We start from the raw sequence: 16,826 nt of genomic DNA on the forward strand, positions 1-16,826 counted from the left end.
GTGCTCACTTCAGCACACAAACTAAAATTGGAATGATACAGAGACAGTTAGCACGGCCCCTGTGCAAGGATGACACACAAATTCTTGAAGTGTTCCATATTTTTTACCTAAATGGGAAGGAAATCCAAAAAAGAGGGGACATATGTATACGTATAGCTGATTCACTTTGCTGTACAGCAGAAACTAACACAACTTTGTAAAGCAACTATACTCCAATAAAAAAATAAAAATAAAAAAGTGAAGGCCATGAGCCAGTGAGGTGGGCCTTGTCAGATGGCCATTCATGTCTAACCAGTGCAAAAGTTGGTATTGGCAGGTGGATGAGAGCTGGCTTTAGAAATCCAGAGATCTGAGCTTTAGTCCTAGCTCTCTTGGTTTGTCATTTTTAAACAAGGCAGTGAACCTCTCTGGACCTCTGTTTCCTTGTTTGCATCGCAAAGAGTTAATGGAACTTCTTTGGAAGCTATGGGGGGTGGGGGAGGGATTTGAATCAATTTCAAAACAGTACGTTTTATGGTCAGTTAATATTAAAAAAGTTTCAAAATATCCCCCAGGGCAGAGAAAGGTCATGTGCGCTTAGCATACTAAGGCTAGTGTTGTCAGTTCACGAGAAAGAGTCAATGTTATATAAATATGAGAAGTGTGAATTTTTCACCTAGCAAAGATAGGTGCCTCCCAAGCCACAGTAGAAGTCTCTCACCGCTTTCCTCTCGTCTGTGGAACCAGAGCTGCCCTTTCTCCCTTCCTGACAGCTCTGACCAGCTTTCCTTAGGAGCAGAGGTCATCCCTTCCTTCTACAGAATCCGTAGAAAGTGGGCAGAATAGCAAATCCATTGGCTTCCAGAGGACATTGGAGCTGGTAGACTTACAGACACATGAAAAACGTGGTGGATGGGGCTTGATTATTTGTGTACGTCGGGATGGTGTGTCCTGGGATAAGCACGGGGAGGGCTTAGGCAGAGAGGCTGCCCTCCACGCAAAGCACAAGCAGATGAGGGGCTCAGCCGTGGTTGGCCACAGGCGCAAGTCCGTGCCCCTCTCTGCAGCCTTCCCCAGCTGCGTTCACTGCCATCTTCAGTAAAACACCGATTGCCGAACACCTGACTGTCAGTCCAGGCTCTGCTGTGGCAGCATGAAAGCCCACATTTCAGTGCTATAAAGACAGTTTTCCGCCGTGCTCCGTCTCCACTCCAGCTCCACGGCGGGCTCTGCTCCAAGTTCCACCCAGTCTTGGAGTCAGGCTGGAAGAGCTGGCAGTCTCTGGAATGTTCCTGGTCACCACAGCAGGAAAGTGAGAACATGGGGAAACGTGCACTTCATCTTAAAGCTTCCGTCACTCTGCTCACACACCACCGGTTACGGCAAATCCCAGGGTCATGGCCACGTTCAAGGGGGAAGAGAAACGCAGTTCTATCGTGGGCCCAAGGGAACAATAACTGGGATATTTGAAGTGTCCTAATTACTACCAGAACCTCATTGATGTTCAAGACGTCTTCACTGTAGTGAAAGATTGGTTATGTGAAACCCCAAACAGAGGTGCTCCTCTCTCCCAAGGTCAGCATCCCGTATGAACTGCCAGCCAGACAGTGAGGACACCTATTCCTGGATGGCCACCTACGGGGAGGCACAGGATGGCAAATACTCCAGGTCGTCTCAGGGGAGCGAGAAATACATCTTAGGGTTCGGAAATAGAACATTCAGTTAGGGAGTTTGGGATTGACAGGTACGCACTGCTGTATTTAAAATGGATAACCAACAAGGACCTACTCTATAGCACAGGGAACTCTGCTCAGTACTCTGTAATAATCCAGATGGGAAAAGAATTTGAAAAAGAATAGATATATGTATATGTATAACTGAATCACTTTGCTGTACACCTGAAACTAACACAACATTGTTAGTCAACGATACTCTGATATAAAATAAAAAGTTAAAAAAAAAAGAAATAGAAGGGGTAGATTATGACTGCTAAGCTCAGATGGTTCTATCCCTCCAACTACATACCACCTAGCACAGGAGTGCTCGATAAATTGTTAAACTACACCAGGTCCTCCTTGGGTAAAGAATTGTTCTGAAATAGCCAATTGCTTCTTACATGGCTTCTAATACAGAATAAGTTCTCAACCTTTGTGTATTAGCCTAATTTAATCTTCAAATGTGCACACTATTTGGTTATTACTGATTGCATTGTCTCTCGGGCTCTATTTTTTTTTGGTTCTGATAAGTGAGAAAAGAAAATAATAGAAAACTAGAGTAACCTTATGGTTTCTACTACCATGGATAAATAGGAATGCCCAAGAAACATCTCAACTTGAAGAGTGTAAAATTCTCTAGACTTCTTTGTATTGTGTATCTTTGCAGAGATGTTGCATGCATAGAAAGAATATGTGTGTATGTATGTGTACATATACTCTATGACTCTGTATACGTATGTATGTATGCATACATAAATGTGTAAATGTGTGTGAAAAAATATATGATTCCTCTCTCCTTTTTTATATAAATGGTAACATACTGCACTGTCCTGTACCTTGTTTTTTTTTTCATTTTACACTATTTCCTGATGAATATTAGGACAGAGAATTATTTCTCTTTCTTCTTAATAGCTTCATACTATTCCTTTGCTTGTGTCATCATTTATTTAACATGTGAGTTAGTTTTATTTTTGGCTGCCTTGGGTCCTTGTTGCTGCATGCGGGCTTTCTCTAGTTGTGGCGAGCAGGGGCTACTCTTCATTGCGGTGCGTGGGCTTCTTCTCATTGCGGTGGCTTCTTCTTTCTCTAGTTGCGGCTCACGGGCTCTAGAGCGCAGGCTCAGTAGTTGTGCCACACGAGCTTAGTTGCTTCACGGCATGTGGGATCTTCCTGGACCAGGGCTCGAACCCATGTCCCTTGCATTGGCAGGCAGATTCTTAACCACTGCGCCACCAGGGAAGTCCCAAGTAAGTTAGTTTTTAAATCTCTTGTTTTTGAAATTGGAAATGGGTACTTCCTTGCCAGTACAATTGTTTCTAAAATGTAAACGTTTCAGGCCATAAAAATCTTCAGGGGGGTGGGATGAATTGGGAGATTGGGACTGACATATATACTACTATGTATAAAATAGATAACTAATGAGAACCTGCTGTATAGCACAGGGAACTACCCAATGTTCTGTGGTGACCTAAATGGGAAGGAAATCCAAAAAGGAGGGGATATACGTATATGTATAGCTGATTCACTCTGCTGTACAGTAGAAACTAACACAACATTGTAAAGCAACTCTACTCCAATAAAAATATTTTTTAAAAATCTTCAGTTCCTTTAGTTCTGACAAAGTCAAATTTCCATGCATAGCTATAGAAGTCTCACTCCTATCCTTGGAGGACTTCAGCCCCCAGTCCCTGCTAAGTGGGCAGGAAGGATATACCCCACCTCCTTTCTGGCTGTAGGTGATGGGACCAGGAGTTGTTCTTATCCTGAGGCAGATGAAAGAGCCCATGGGCATGTAGTGTGCGGTGGAGCGTTTGAGTGAGGTTCTTGAAAGCTGGATCCTCGGGGCCCGCTGCTGGGGGACTGAGAGCCCTCTTTAATCCAGAACTGCTCTATTCTCAGACAAGCCCTGGCGCACCGAGCCGCTGCTTTTGGTTTGATTCGTGATCCCTCCGTATCCTTATATTAAACATTCTTATTTGATAAGCTTTGGAATTTTCTCTTCCTTAATCAAAAGAGCTTTACCTAGAACAGAGCATATGGTGCTTATTTTGTTTCACCCATTCCTGATGTGTACTAGTTAGCAAACACACACTCCCACTGAATTCCGTGACAGTAAATCACACTTATGTGGACAGACATGAATTAAATTGTGCAATGCAGGAATTGTCCCCGGGTAGTTCCTGCCCTCTGTGCTTTCACTGTAGGAAGCATCTCAGCGCTGTGGGTCTCTCCACGAGATGGGCACAGGCCGGGATCTTCCCAGCCACTGTGGCTGTTTCTACTTGCAGTACCTGCGTGGGATTTCCTAAGTCCCATCCACCTGCGCGAACTTGGAGTGCCAGAAAAACATGTTAGGCTTTGGATTCCAGTGAAAGCCTAATCCTGGTGATGATCCTGAGTATCCTGACTTGATGGAGAGAGAGGCAGAGAATATGCGAGTAAAAGCACTTAGAAGTTAAGGGTTCTTGCCTCTGGGACTGGGTCTGTCACTAATTCGCCTCACAATCTTTAACAAAGCCTCAGCGTCCTCAACTACAAGTCTGAGGGTTTCGTCAGAGTTAAATGAGAAAAGGTACCTTCCGCAGTGACAATAAGTAATTGCTATTATTATATCGTGGCTGGGATGCAGCAGCAATTCAATGCACTGAGGCTGGTCATATCATTTGGATCCCACTATCTAAAGTTAAGACTTCCGTAGAGCAGGCAAATTGATTTTTTTTTAAAGGATTATTCAGTTTGCAAGAAATGGTTTTTAAAAATCAACTTAGGCATGTAGTACAGAGACCTTATAAGCCTGTTTCCTTGAGGTAAATAGATCAAACAATTTACTCCATCAGTGGTGAAACATAACATGGGCAGATATGATTTTACTGTTTCTAGAACTTAATGGGTTTTTTTAACTGTAATAAATACATCTCCAATTTCGTAGAACTATTTTTTTTTCCCTTAACAAAAGAATGACAACTGGAGGACAACTTATAAATATCACTTTGTGTGTGAGTGTGGGGTGGGGGGAGGGTAAGAACACTTAACATGAGATCTATCCTCTTCGCAAACTTACAAATACCAGTACCTTATTGTTAACTATATCTGCTGGTGTACAGCAGATGTCTGGAACTCACCTTGTATAACTGTAACTTTATACCCCTTGAACAACAACACCTCACATCCTCCCCTCCCCCATCCTGGGAACCACCGTTCTATTGTCTACTTCTATACCTTTGACATTTAAATGCCTCCTATAAGAGAACTCAGGCACTGTTGGTCCTTCTGAGGGATGTACTTCACTTAGCATCTCTTCCAGTTCCATCCCTGTTGTTGAAAATGGTAATTCCCTTCTTTTTTTAAAGGCTGAATAATATTCTATTGTATGTATGTACTACGTTTTCTTTATCCATTCATCTGTTGATGGACATTTGGATTGTTTCCATATCCTGGCTATTATGAATAATGCTGCAATGAAGATGGGGGTGCAGATATCTCTTCAAGATCCTGATTTTGATTCTTCCAGTATATATCCAGAAGTCGGATTGCTGGAGCATTTGGTAGTTCTATTTTTAATTTTTGAGTGAACTTCATACTGTTTTCCATAGCAGCTGCATCGTCAAACATTCCCATCAAGAGTGTCCAAGGGCTTCTATTTCCCCACGTCCTTGCCAACACTTACCATGTTTTTTCTTATAGCCATCCTCACAGGTGTGAGGTGATACCTCATTGCACCTTTGATTATAATTAAAAGCTCTGTAATTCCACTGCTCTGAAATAGAGACCAACAGCCAAAATTAGACTTTTTCTGTGGATTAGAATGTCATGTACAAACTTTTCATTTAGCATTATATTGTTCTCATTTTCAGAGTTTAAAAACTTATTTTATAAACATGATTTGTATATAGTTCAATGGATATACCAAAAGTTTTTGAAACATTCCCAATTTCTGAACATTTAAATAGTTTCTAAGTAATTAAATGGTTGTAATATTTACAACTGAAAACTGGCTATAGAAGAAAGTAAACTGCAAATTGTAGGAAAGTATGCTGCTGTGGTCACAAGCTTAAAATACGATTATAATTCCATTATAATTATTCTTAAAAGGAGTAAAAATTTCTCAATTCTTTTATTCACATAAACTTTCATTCAATATCTGTGTGTGTGTGTGTGTGTAAACCGTGGAAAATGTTCTTTATCAAAAGCAATTCATTTAGGTTTTTTTCACTCAGCACTGGCTTTGTAATAGTGCCACCTTCTGGTTGGAATTTGCCTTTACAAGCTGGTGTGTTGTCCAGACGATTCCCACGGGGCTCGGTAAATTGTGATTTTGTTCCAGTGAGTGAACTGTGGTAAATCAATCTCAGCAGACTACAACCCTAAAGATGCTGGTCTGCTAGGTGCTAGAGGACAAAAAGCATAGGGAATGCAGGAAACATAGAGAGAACTAAGAAGTTATGCCAAGCATATAAACAAACAAACCATGTAAACTTGCAATGTTCTTTGCTTGTAATTGACTCATTCTCTTTTAGAAAGATACAGTGGAACTGTGTGCCTCGCAGAAAATGTCAAATGAGAAATGTGGGTATACGTGGGTCAGGAGCTGTCCAAGGTGGGTCTTTGGGCTACAAGGGCTTCTGCTTATCTTTCATCTAAGCCTTTGAATGTAGCCATTTGAATTCATCTAAAGTGATAGACCCTAAGCCACGCCCCCTCACCTTTTTCCCTTTAAAGTATGAAGTTAACATTTGAGACAACTGCCGTAGGCATACCCAGATTTTCACAAAAGCTGTTCCCTCTTTTATTTTGGTAAAAATAATGCATTACAGCAATTTGTATTCAACACAACTATTCAGAGTCAGTAGTGAAGATGCTAAATTTCCTGCTAAATTCGGGTCCAGGATACAGAGAGTTCCCCAGTTCCACTGTTCACTTTCTCACTCAGGGAAGCTTGTAGGTGCGAGTGAGGATCACCATTATAGGAAAAATCATGAATTCCCTCCTGTGTATAAAGCTCAAGGACTAGCCACTTGGATCCAGTGTCAAGATAAGAAAACCCGCACCTTTCAAACGGCCCCTGATTACCACAAAAGGGGCACTTTATAAGTAGCAAGAATTAACTTGAGACAAACCGCATGCATGATCAGGACAACTTATGTTAAGACTGTCAGGCTGAGAATCTCCCACCTAAATTTCCCAAATTGAATGACTATGGGTGCACTATTTATTCTCACTCATTCAACCTTTCAGAATGTGCTTAAAGCAAAACCTTCTTACAGCCAAGGCCACTAACATCTTACTAAATGAATATCCAGATGCATGAACTTCTTGTCGTACAGTGATAATTTTTAAAGATTTTTTTTGATGTGGACCATTTTTAAAGTCTTTATTGAATTTGTTACAATATTGCTTCTGTTGTTGTTTTTTGGCCATGAGGCATGTGAGCTCTTAGCTCCCCTACCAGGGATTGAACCCGTACCCCCTGCATTGGAAAGCGAAGTCTTAACCACTGGACAGCCAGGGAAGTCCCCATACAGTGATACTTTTAAGCAAAAGACATATACTCCTAATTCTCAGTCATGGAAAATAATACAGGGGTCTTTTCTAAGATAAAAATGGGCACCTAAAAAGGTTAACTGGCTTTTTTTGTTTTGGTTTCTGAAGTTGCCAAGCTTCTCAACACAAAATAAAGCGGACGAAGTGCCTGTTGATCACTTTTGCAGCCAACAACCCAAAACTTAGCCTTGAATTGAGATGTGAGTATTGAGAAATTGATCTGATGATTTCCTTTTATTCCCTCTCTAAATCCGATGGCAAGCAAAGCCCTTAAATCTCACAGATGTATTTATATATTCACTTGTAAAACCTATTCATGTTATCTGGACCGTCAATCACCACAACTAAAAATCGACCTGACAGACCAGATATGGTGGCTCATAAATATTGATTTCCCTCAAGGAGCTAGGAGCTGAGCAGTGTTCCCAACAAGGAAGAGCCTGTAGACGTCTCTGGTTCACCAGTTATATTTGGGCTTGTGAGCTCATTAGTTAGCCGTATTCTTCAACTCCTACACTAAAGTATTTCCAAGTCTGTAGGCGTTAAGGTTGATCAATCTTTATTGCTCTCAATTGATAGCTTCCCAGATGCTCAAGTTAGCCAAGACTTTTTTATTTAAGAAAAATGAGTTGATAATAGTAAATATATCATGTATTTTATGATATTGATTATAATAGATTATAGTTAATAGTACCATAGTACATACTTGAAAGTTGCTGAGAGAGAACATTTTAAGTGTTCTCACCGCCAAAACGAAACAGTAATCATGTGACATGATAAAGATGTTAGCCAAAGCTAAGGTAGTCATCATTTTGCAAGATGTAAGTGTCTCAAATCAACACGTTGTACACCTTAAAGTTACACAATGTCATATGTCAATTAAAAGAAAGAAAAGCAAGTTCCTTATTTACCCTCCTTTAACTGTTTTCAATGAACTGACTTCACGTAGCTTTTAAAAGTGAATTAATAGAGAGACGTAAAGAGATCTTTCTTTGGAAGCCTCTGGAAAGCATCACCAGAGCAGATGATATACAGCATAGCATCATCAACTAAGAGTGAGGGGAAAGTGAGGGGTAATAGGTTTAGGCTTTTGACCTCAATATGGCCTCTCTGACCTTTTGAAAACCCATAAACTCTACGTTTTGAAACTGAGAACTACAATTTAATTCATTCAGTTAGATAAATCATTTCTACAGGAGCAGAGATTTGGTGCTAAGCCCTAGTTTACTGTAAAACAAAGAGCTATATTTAATATAATTGCATTTCAGCTTCAAGTAAAATCACTCTATAAATTTTATGCTAAAAAGGGATTTAGGGTTTGAGCTAGTCCCTTGGCTTCCATGTGACTCTGACTTGCTGTTAGAAATGCTCCATGTGACTAACGTGGAATCCTTTTCTGTAACTGAAAATCTGGTTTCCCTATCTTGCATTGTTATCCTCAAATATTGCCTCTGCCAATATTTTCTTCGCGATTTCTCATGAATATTTATATGATCCAGAATTTCTTTACTGGTAAAGTGAACCATCCAATCTATGGCTCTTTGCTGAGTCCTCCCGGGACACCCTCACCCCCCAAAACATCGTGGATTCTGTTGGTTGGTTTCCATCTCCACCTCTGGCTGTTATGTCCTGGTCTCCAGCTCTGGCTGTAGCAAAGCCAGCTTGTCTTCCGCCCACTCCCTCCAATCCTGTCTCCAGCAGGTCTCTTTTAGCATCCTTTCCCTGTTATCAGCCAAAGACAGCAGCAGAAGAATGTCAGTTTTGCTATCTATGCCTGTACTCTAATTCCACTTCACAGCCAGCCATGGGGTTTGCCTTAATTTAATTTCTATATTAACCTGTTTACAATTTCCTCAAAAGTCACTACTCACATTGTATTTATTCTGCCAGTCGACAGATACTTCACAGATTTGGCATTGAAAAGCCCCCTGGAAATGCAATTCAAATAAAATGTTCAGTTTAGAAAGGGTTTTCAATACACCACCTCAACAGACTCAGTGGTTGAGTATCATGGAATAGAGGCAGCCATGCCTCTACAGTAACCGTTCCCTACTATGAAGACTGCTCATATCTTTAGACTGAAAAATATATATGCCATGTGTATAATGATTCCCTTGCACGACTGTCAAAGAAAAAGGAATGGGTAATATTTCTGGCGAAATTAGCTCCAAGGCTCAATGGGAGTGAAGATTGGAGGAGATACTTTCTTCTGATACAGCAAATAGGCTGGAAAAGTGTTATTTGCACGGACTTGATTCCTTTTGAAAATAAGACACTCCGACGCTTGTAAAGCAGGTATACAGTTGAGAGTTAGGGGCTGAGAGATGGGGGAGAAGTCATGAACGCAGGATACAGAGCAACTCTCTTTTCATTTTAGTATTTCACAAGTTTGGTGATGGGGGTGACTGACCTAGATGGGAGGCCAGCCAACATGAGAACGCTGCAGTGTGGTACCCACACGCCTGAGCAGAGGGGAGGCGCTCAGTGTCAGGAACAGCTGGATGAACCATCCTGGAACCACAGAAGGGTGACCCTGCAGTGAAACTTGCATGTGGAGCTTTGGCACATGCTCCTTTGTAGACTGTCATCCACAGTTCCTGTGTCTTTTCCGTCTTCTACTGCCCTTCATCGCTGAGGGACTGCCCTCCCTCTCCCCCAAATTTGACATCTCAGTGAATTCCCCAGGATGTACAACCTCCTTAGTTGAGGATTGTGGAAGGCCCCCAACCTGGGGTGGTGGTGCCAGACTCTTCCTGGCTGCTAGGCAAAGCCAGGCACTGCGTTAAGAGCTGGGTGACTTGCAAGAAGTCTTTGATACAATAGCCTCTTAGGTTTTCTGAGCAAAGTGTCTTGCGCACAATAGGTGCTTCATAGATATTTAGGATTAATGGTTTCTAGGACTGGCATTATGGATGCCATCTTTGCAGCCCACCATTCCGACTGGAGAAATGGAAATTTTGAGAAAACAAGCCAGCCCTGTATTTCTAAGTATGAATCTCCCTAAGGAAACAATCTAATATCGTAAATTCCCTACCAGAATGCAGTTTCCCATTGCTTATGATGACTTCTGTTGAGCATACGTACGCGACGACTGCTCAGACGATTCCCTGTGCCACCCCCTCAAATGGGAAGGTGTCTGTTTGGATTCAGCTGGGAGAGCATGCTAAAAATGTCTTCACTTTGGCATTAAATCAGTTTATTGGAACATGTACACTCCAAAACTAGAGGCTTCTTACTTCTCTTTTTTTAGTAAAGTATTTCACATTTACAATCTATTTCTGGAGGATCCAGGGACTTTAAATACAAAGGTGAGGATGTGTTTTTGCTAGCTAAAAATAGTCATTGTTTTAATTAAAATGTGATCAGAGAGGAGAGTGTTTTACCTAAACATCTGAAAAAATTTACCAGAGATAGAAATCATGAGGACACATGTATACATTAGTTTAGCAGAAAAATCACCTTCTACCATAAGCCAAAAATAAGCTAACAAAGTTGAACCCAAAAGGAGGATTTTCATAGCTCGTTTTTGACAATAAGCTGAAAGTTTACTTCTAAACAATGGAAGGTAATCCAAGCTCTTCATGTATTCATAAAGTAACTAATTACCTCATTTAGTTAGCATGTGTAACCCTGTTGTGGTAAGGGAACATTGACAGGTCATGTTTTGATGCTTTAGTGATAGATGAGAATTTACTCCTAATTGGTATCTGCAGTAGCAATGCTGGAGTTTCGTGCTAGATGAGGGCTATTCCGTGTGCCCATGAGCTGGTAACTGGTGACATCGTAGGTGTAAATGGTGGCTAAAATAATTGTGTCGGAATAATGAATATCTTGACCGTGGAATGTCTCCAGGACAGCTCTGAGAGTCCTCTATTTTTGTTTGTTTGCTATCATGAGAAAATATTCATTGACATAGAACTGTGACTTACATTTCATAGTGTGGTGGGTGATTCCACGCACTTCTGGTATTTCTGCCAGCTTTGGGGCAGTTATGATTTCCCCCTTTTGAGAAGCTGTGTTCCCTCAATATCGGGATGAGTGTCTCACTTGTTAGAGTTGAGATGTGGGGACCATTTGCAGCAGTAACCAGGCCCAGAAACAGATGATTTCGGTAGGGGAAGGAGAGTGTGTCAGGAAGAGGGGAAGCAGTGGCTGGGGTCTGTGGGAAGAAGCCAGCAGAGGAAGGTTACCTTGGCTGGTGTGGCTGCACTAGAGCACAAACAGCCTTTGCAGTGGGCAGTGCCTTTGACCATTCCTGATTTCCTCAGCCACCCTGGGGGTGTTACAACCATGGGAGATACCCCAGGATACGCCTCTGTTTATGGAGGTGTGCACAACAGGATTCTGAGTTACTTAGGAAATCTGTTAGGGTAAACATGCAATGGTTTTCTACTGGTTAGTTGAGAGCTTCAGGCCCATACACAACTCTGGAAAAGAAAAGATGCAGCAGAGCCTGAGGACCCACTGGAACCAGGGACACACATGCCACCAGGGGCCTTTTTCCAGTTCTTGACTCTGCTTTATTCAGTATGTTGGCTTCAGTCTCTCATTTCATACACTTCCTTCACTTAGTGGGACACATGGACGCTGACTTCTTGAGTTTTACATCTCATGGTGTCAGCCCCTAGAGAAAGGCTGTCCTTTAGCTCTCTCCAGTATCAAGTCCAAAGTCTTTTGGATTTTACTGTCAGAGAGGGGTGGGTAATTTGGATTTTGGGGGCAGACAGTCAAAAGTCCCAAGGAAACCCCATCGAATCCCATTAGCTCACAAACTAATTGTTGTCCGAAGTAGCTGTGGTCAGAGGCTATGGGTCTTTTTGGTCACTTCCCTTCCTCTATACCTATTCTTTCTGGTTTCCTGTGCATCCTCTCTGACTTTGACCATTCACCTACGGTGCTGACTGCTCCTGAAGAGCTGACATGTGTAGGCTGCCTGTGACATCACTGCCAGCAGCTGGGCCCAAGTTCTTCACTGAAATGGGATCTTGATGGTGTATCATTGTGTCCACTACAACCCAATGGTTTCCACATCAGTATTCAACTTCCCCCTGGTCTTCAAAGACTTTTCTAAATTAAAATTTCTTTCATTCTGATTTTAACTTTTTATTCATAATCTGAACTTCTACTGTAACCCAAAAAACAAAGAACATTTATTGAAGGCCAGGTGTAAGCCTAATACTATGTTAGACATTTCCATAAGTAACTATGTAAGATGTATTACACATCTTTATGAGGCTCAGAAAGATGGAGCTTAAGACATCATGTCTGCTTGGCATGGATACCTACATTATCACCACTGTGAAATCCTTCATGCAACAAGGCAAAGATAATTTACTAATTTAAGCATAAGAACACATCCAATGCTGTATTCTTTGTCGGTACTGTCCGTCAGATGAAGTGAAGTTTGGATCAAATAACCATGTTAGGACCAGTGAGTTCTTAAGCTACCCCTTTAAACGTTCTGATTTTTTCTTAAACTCATTTTGGGCTTTTTCCCTAGAGAGTCCTTAGCTGTTGCTTCTGACTGTCTTGGCTCCGTCGTTACCACCCGTACATCTGTCCTAAAATCAATTTACCTTCGCTTCCAGGCTTGTTGGAGCCCATCTGTGCCCCCTCCTCATAAGCACCCATCTGTTTGCTGTTAATCTCAAATATATATATATATATATATATATATATATATACATAGTTTTTCAGATTCTTTTCCCTTATAGGTTATTATAAAATATTGAGTATAGTTCCCTGTGCTATACTGTAGGTCCTTGTTGGTTATCTATTTTATATATAGTAGTGTGTATATGTTAATCCCAAACTCCTAATTTATCCCTCCCCTCACCCACTTTCCCCTTTGGTAACCGTAAGTTTGTTTTCTATGTCTGTGAGTCTGTTTCTGTTTTGTGTATAAGTTCATTTGTATCAATTTTTTTAAGATTCCACACATAAGTTATACTGTATGATATTTGTCTCTCTCTGTCTAGCTTACTTCACTTCATGTGATAATCTCTAGGTCCATCCATGTTTCTGCAGATGGCATTATTTGATTCTTTTTTATGGCTGAATAATATTCCATTGTATGTATGTACCACATCTTCTTTAGCCATATATTATGAAAAATATATGTCATTTCTCAACCCTCCAGCAATGCTGCAAGGTAAGAATTATCTATATTTTATAGACGAGGAAGCTGAGGTTCAAAGAAGTGAACTGACAGGTAATATGGGGCAGAATCATAACTGAAATTTGCTATCTCTATGACCTCAAAGTCCAAAGCCTTTCTCCTGGGTTAATCTGCTTTTTCAGAAATTTCTCTAAGTTGGTAATTTGAAGTTAAATATTTTTTTTCATAGAAGCAGTACCTCCCATATGTTTACTTAACCTAAAATGTACAGCCGTAGATAAATGTTCGCATATGAATTACAATTTGGTTTACTTTGAATATATCCTTCCCAGTTGAGGCAGCAGAATTTGGGAATTTAAAACTCTAGGTTACTGGAAACCAGCCAAGTTCTCCTTGGCTTGGTAGGATTTCTGCTGAGGTAGATGCTTAAGGTCATGAAAGAGATGCAAAGTTTCTCATGGTCTTTTGCTAGATTAGACACCTAGTGGGCACCTTTGGGCCCCAGGCTCCCTTTCTTCTGCCTGTTACTTTAAGAAGAGTTCCATGGTGCAGAGATTTTGTCTGCAGGCTTTCACTTCCGCTGCATGGAAGAGTTAATTCTGATAGGGGTTACCCTCCTCTGGCCTACTGCTGAGTAAGACAAAACCTCACAGCTTTTCTTAGATAACTGAAATAAGCACAGAGCCCCTTGGGAATGTGTCACGGTTATTAATCACTAGCATCTACAGAGAAATATGGGCAGAAGTGACAAAAGAAAAAACTCACAAGTTGAGAAGACTCCCCAGAGAAGTTGCCCCTAATGTTCATTGGATGCCATGAGCAGGTACTCACTCTCTTTCCTTTGCTCCAAACCCTTCTCCACGCTTAGAAGCTCCAGATAACTTTCTCTTTCTTTAATCTTCCAGAATCAGTGGGCTTGGGTCTCACTCCCGTATAAAATAAGGCTCTGGGACTTCCCTGGTGGTCCAGTGGTCAAGACTCCAAGCTCCCAATGCAGGGAGCCTGGGTTCAATCCCTGGTCAGGGAACTAGATCCCGCATGCCGTCAAAGAATCCCGCGTGCTGCAACTAAGACTCAGCACAGCCAAATAAATAAATACATAAATATTTTTTAAAAGTCTCCGTCCTATGTCTTCCTTTCTCAGCTGCTTGGCTCTTGAAATTAAAAGTCATCCTTTTTATTTTGGAGTTTTTTGATTAACCTCTTGGGGGCAGCAATGCCTCAGTTCTTTATGACATTTTCCCAGACTAGATGATGTTAAATTTCAAGTGAATCAGTGTCGGCTTATTTGGTTTTTTTTTTTTCCATTTTAGTTTGTTATGATGTCATTGTTTTAATTTCTGCCTCAGTCCATTAACTAAAATAATAAACCTATGAATCAAAGTCAGATGTCTTTGTAAATGAACAGAGGACAAATTTGCATGTTCAATGAAGAAGCAGTTGATAAATTGACTTTCAGCTTTATTTAACTCATTTTCATTTTTCTGAAAATCTATAGTGAAAAATTCTTTTTTCCCCATTAAGTAACCCAAAGAATTGGATTATTGTTCTTTAATTGTTTTATGTGTTTGTTTTCATAGCTGACTGTAACCTCCATGAGGTCAAAGGCTACAAGTTACAATATCATTTATTTTGTAATTAGCCCTGTACTTATGAATGTATTTATGTAGGCACTTAATGGTGTGAAAGCCATTGGCTTGAACTGAATTAAATTCTTTTAATGGCTGTGTCCATTTTAGAAAAGGCATAATGCTAGATAATTAGAACACAAAGATAAATAAGATACAACCCCTTCATTCTCAAGGACCTCACATGTCTTTTTTTATCTTTGTGTCCTAAGTCTTTGTGCTTTTCTTGAGTAGGTAATAGAGACACATGGTTCCCAATTAAAGTGAGATACTGAGATGTACATTGAGAATTGCTGCTCCTACTTATGTCTGTAAACATCCCCCCTCCAAGTCCAATCAATCCCCAGTTGGTAATCATCTTCATTAATTAATCCCGTGTCCTTTTAGTGCTTCTTCATGCAGACACAGGCAAATACACATATTATGTATTTTCTTATTTTTCTTTTCTTATACAGAAGTTAGCATATAAACCATCCTTACCTTGCTATTTCTACTTTATGTACTCTGAAGATCTTTTTATATCTGTACGTACATAGACAGTGTTTTTATCCTATTCTTATTTAAATGGCTGCATAATATTCATTATATGTATGCTTGTTTAACTCAGGATTTCTCACCCTTGGCATTAGGGACATTTGGGGCAAGATAATTTTTGGTTGTGGATGTTGTCCTTTGCAGTGTAGAATGCTTAGCAAGCACCCCTGACTTTGACCCACTAGATGCTAGGAGTCCTCCCCAGTTGTGACAGCCAAAAATAAATCACCCCTTGTAGAGAACTTGTGTTTTAAACAATCCTCTAATGAGGAACACTTGGGTTGCTTCTGATCTTTTGTTATCACAAAACACGCAGTGTTGAGTAATCTTGTACATATGTTATTTTGTATGTGTGTAAGGTATGAATTACTATTCATAGGATTGCTGGGTTAAAAACAAAAATTTCTGGGACTTCCCTGGTGGCGCAGTGGTTAAGAATCCGCCTGCCAACACTCTATGACATAAATCACAGCAAGATCCTTTCTGACCCACCTCCTAGAGAAATGGAAATAAAAACAAAAATAAACAAATGGGACCTAATGAAACTTCAAAGCTTTTGCACAGCAAAGGAAACCATAAACAAGACCAAAAGACAACCCTCAGAATGGGAGAAAGTATTTGCAAATGAAGCAACTGACAAAGGATTCATCTCCAAAATTTACAAGCAGCTCATGCAGCTCAATAACAAAAAAACAACAACCCAATCCAAAAATGGGCAGAAGACCTAAATAGACATTTCTCCAAAGAAGATATACAGACTGCCAACAAATACATGAAAGAATGCTTAACATCATTAATCATCAGAGAAATGCAAATTAAAACTACAATGAGATATCACCTCACACCAGTCAGAATGGCCATCATCAAAAAATCTACAAACAATAAATGCTGGAGAGGGTGTGGAGAAAAGGGAGCCCTCCTGCACTGCTGGTGGGAATGTGAATTGGTACAGCCACTATGGAGAACAGTATGGAGGTTCCTTAAAAAACTACAAATAGAACTACCATATGACCCAGCAGTCCCACTACTGGGCATATATACCCTGAGAAAACCATAATTCAAAAAGAGTCATGTACCAAAATGTTCATTGCAGCTCTATTTACAATAGCCCAGAGATGGAAACAACCTAAGTGTCCATCATCGGATGAATGGATAAAGAAGATGTGGCACATATATACAATGGAATATCACTCAGCCATAAAAAGAAACGAAATTGAGCTATTTGTAATGAGGTGGATAGACCTAGAGTCTGTCATACAGAGTGAAGTAAGTCAGAAAGAGAAAGACAAATACCGTATGCTAACACATATA

At 40.5% G+C, this 16,826-nt stretch overlaps 1 non-coding gene across 1 annotated transcript; it reads left to right on the forward strand.

Annotated features, from left to right (window-relative positions):
- Positions 1-104, forward strand: LOC115803270 (U6 spliceosomal RNA). The gene has a single exon (XR_004023954.1). It is a non-coding gene; the product is annotated as a U6 spliceosomal RNA (small nuclear RNA).
- The last annotated feature ends 16,722 nt before the right edge of the window (positions 105-16,826 follow it).

Source organism: Delphinapterus leucas, chromosome 18 (assembly GCF_059928025.1).
Source record: "Delphinapterus leucas isolate spDelLeu-1000000601 "Yukka" chromosome 18, BTC_Dleu_Yukka2, whole genome shotgun sequence".
NCBI classification, from domain to species: Eukaryota; Metazoa; Chordata; class Mammalia; order Artiodactyla; family Monodontidae; genus Delphinapterus; species Delphinapterus leucas.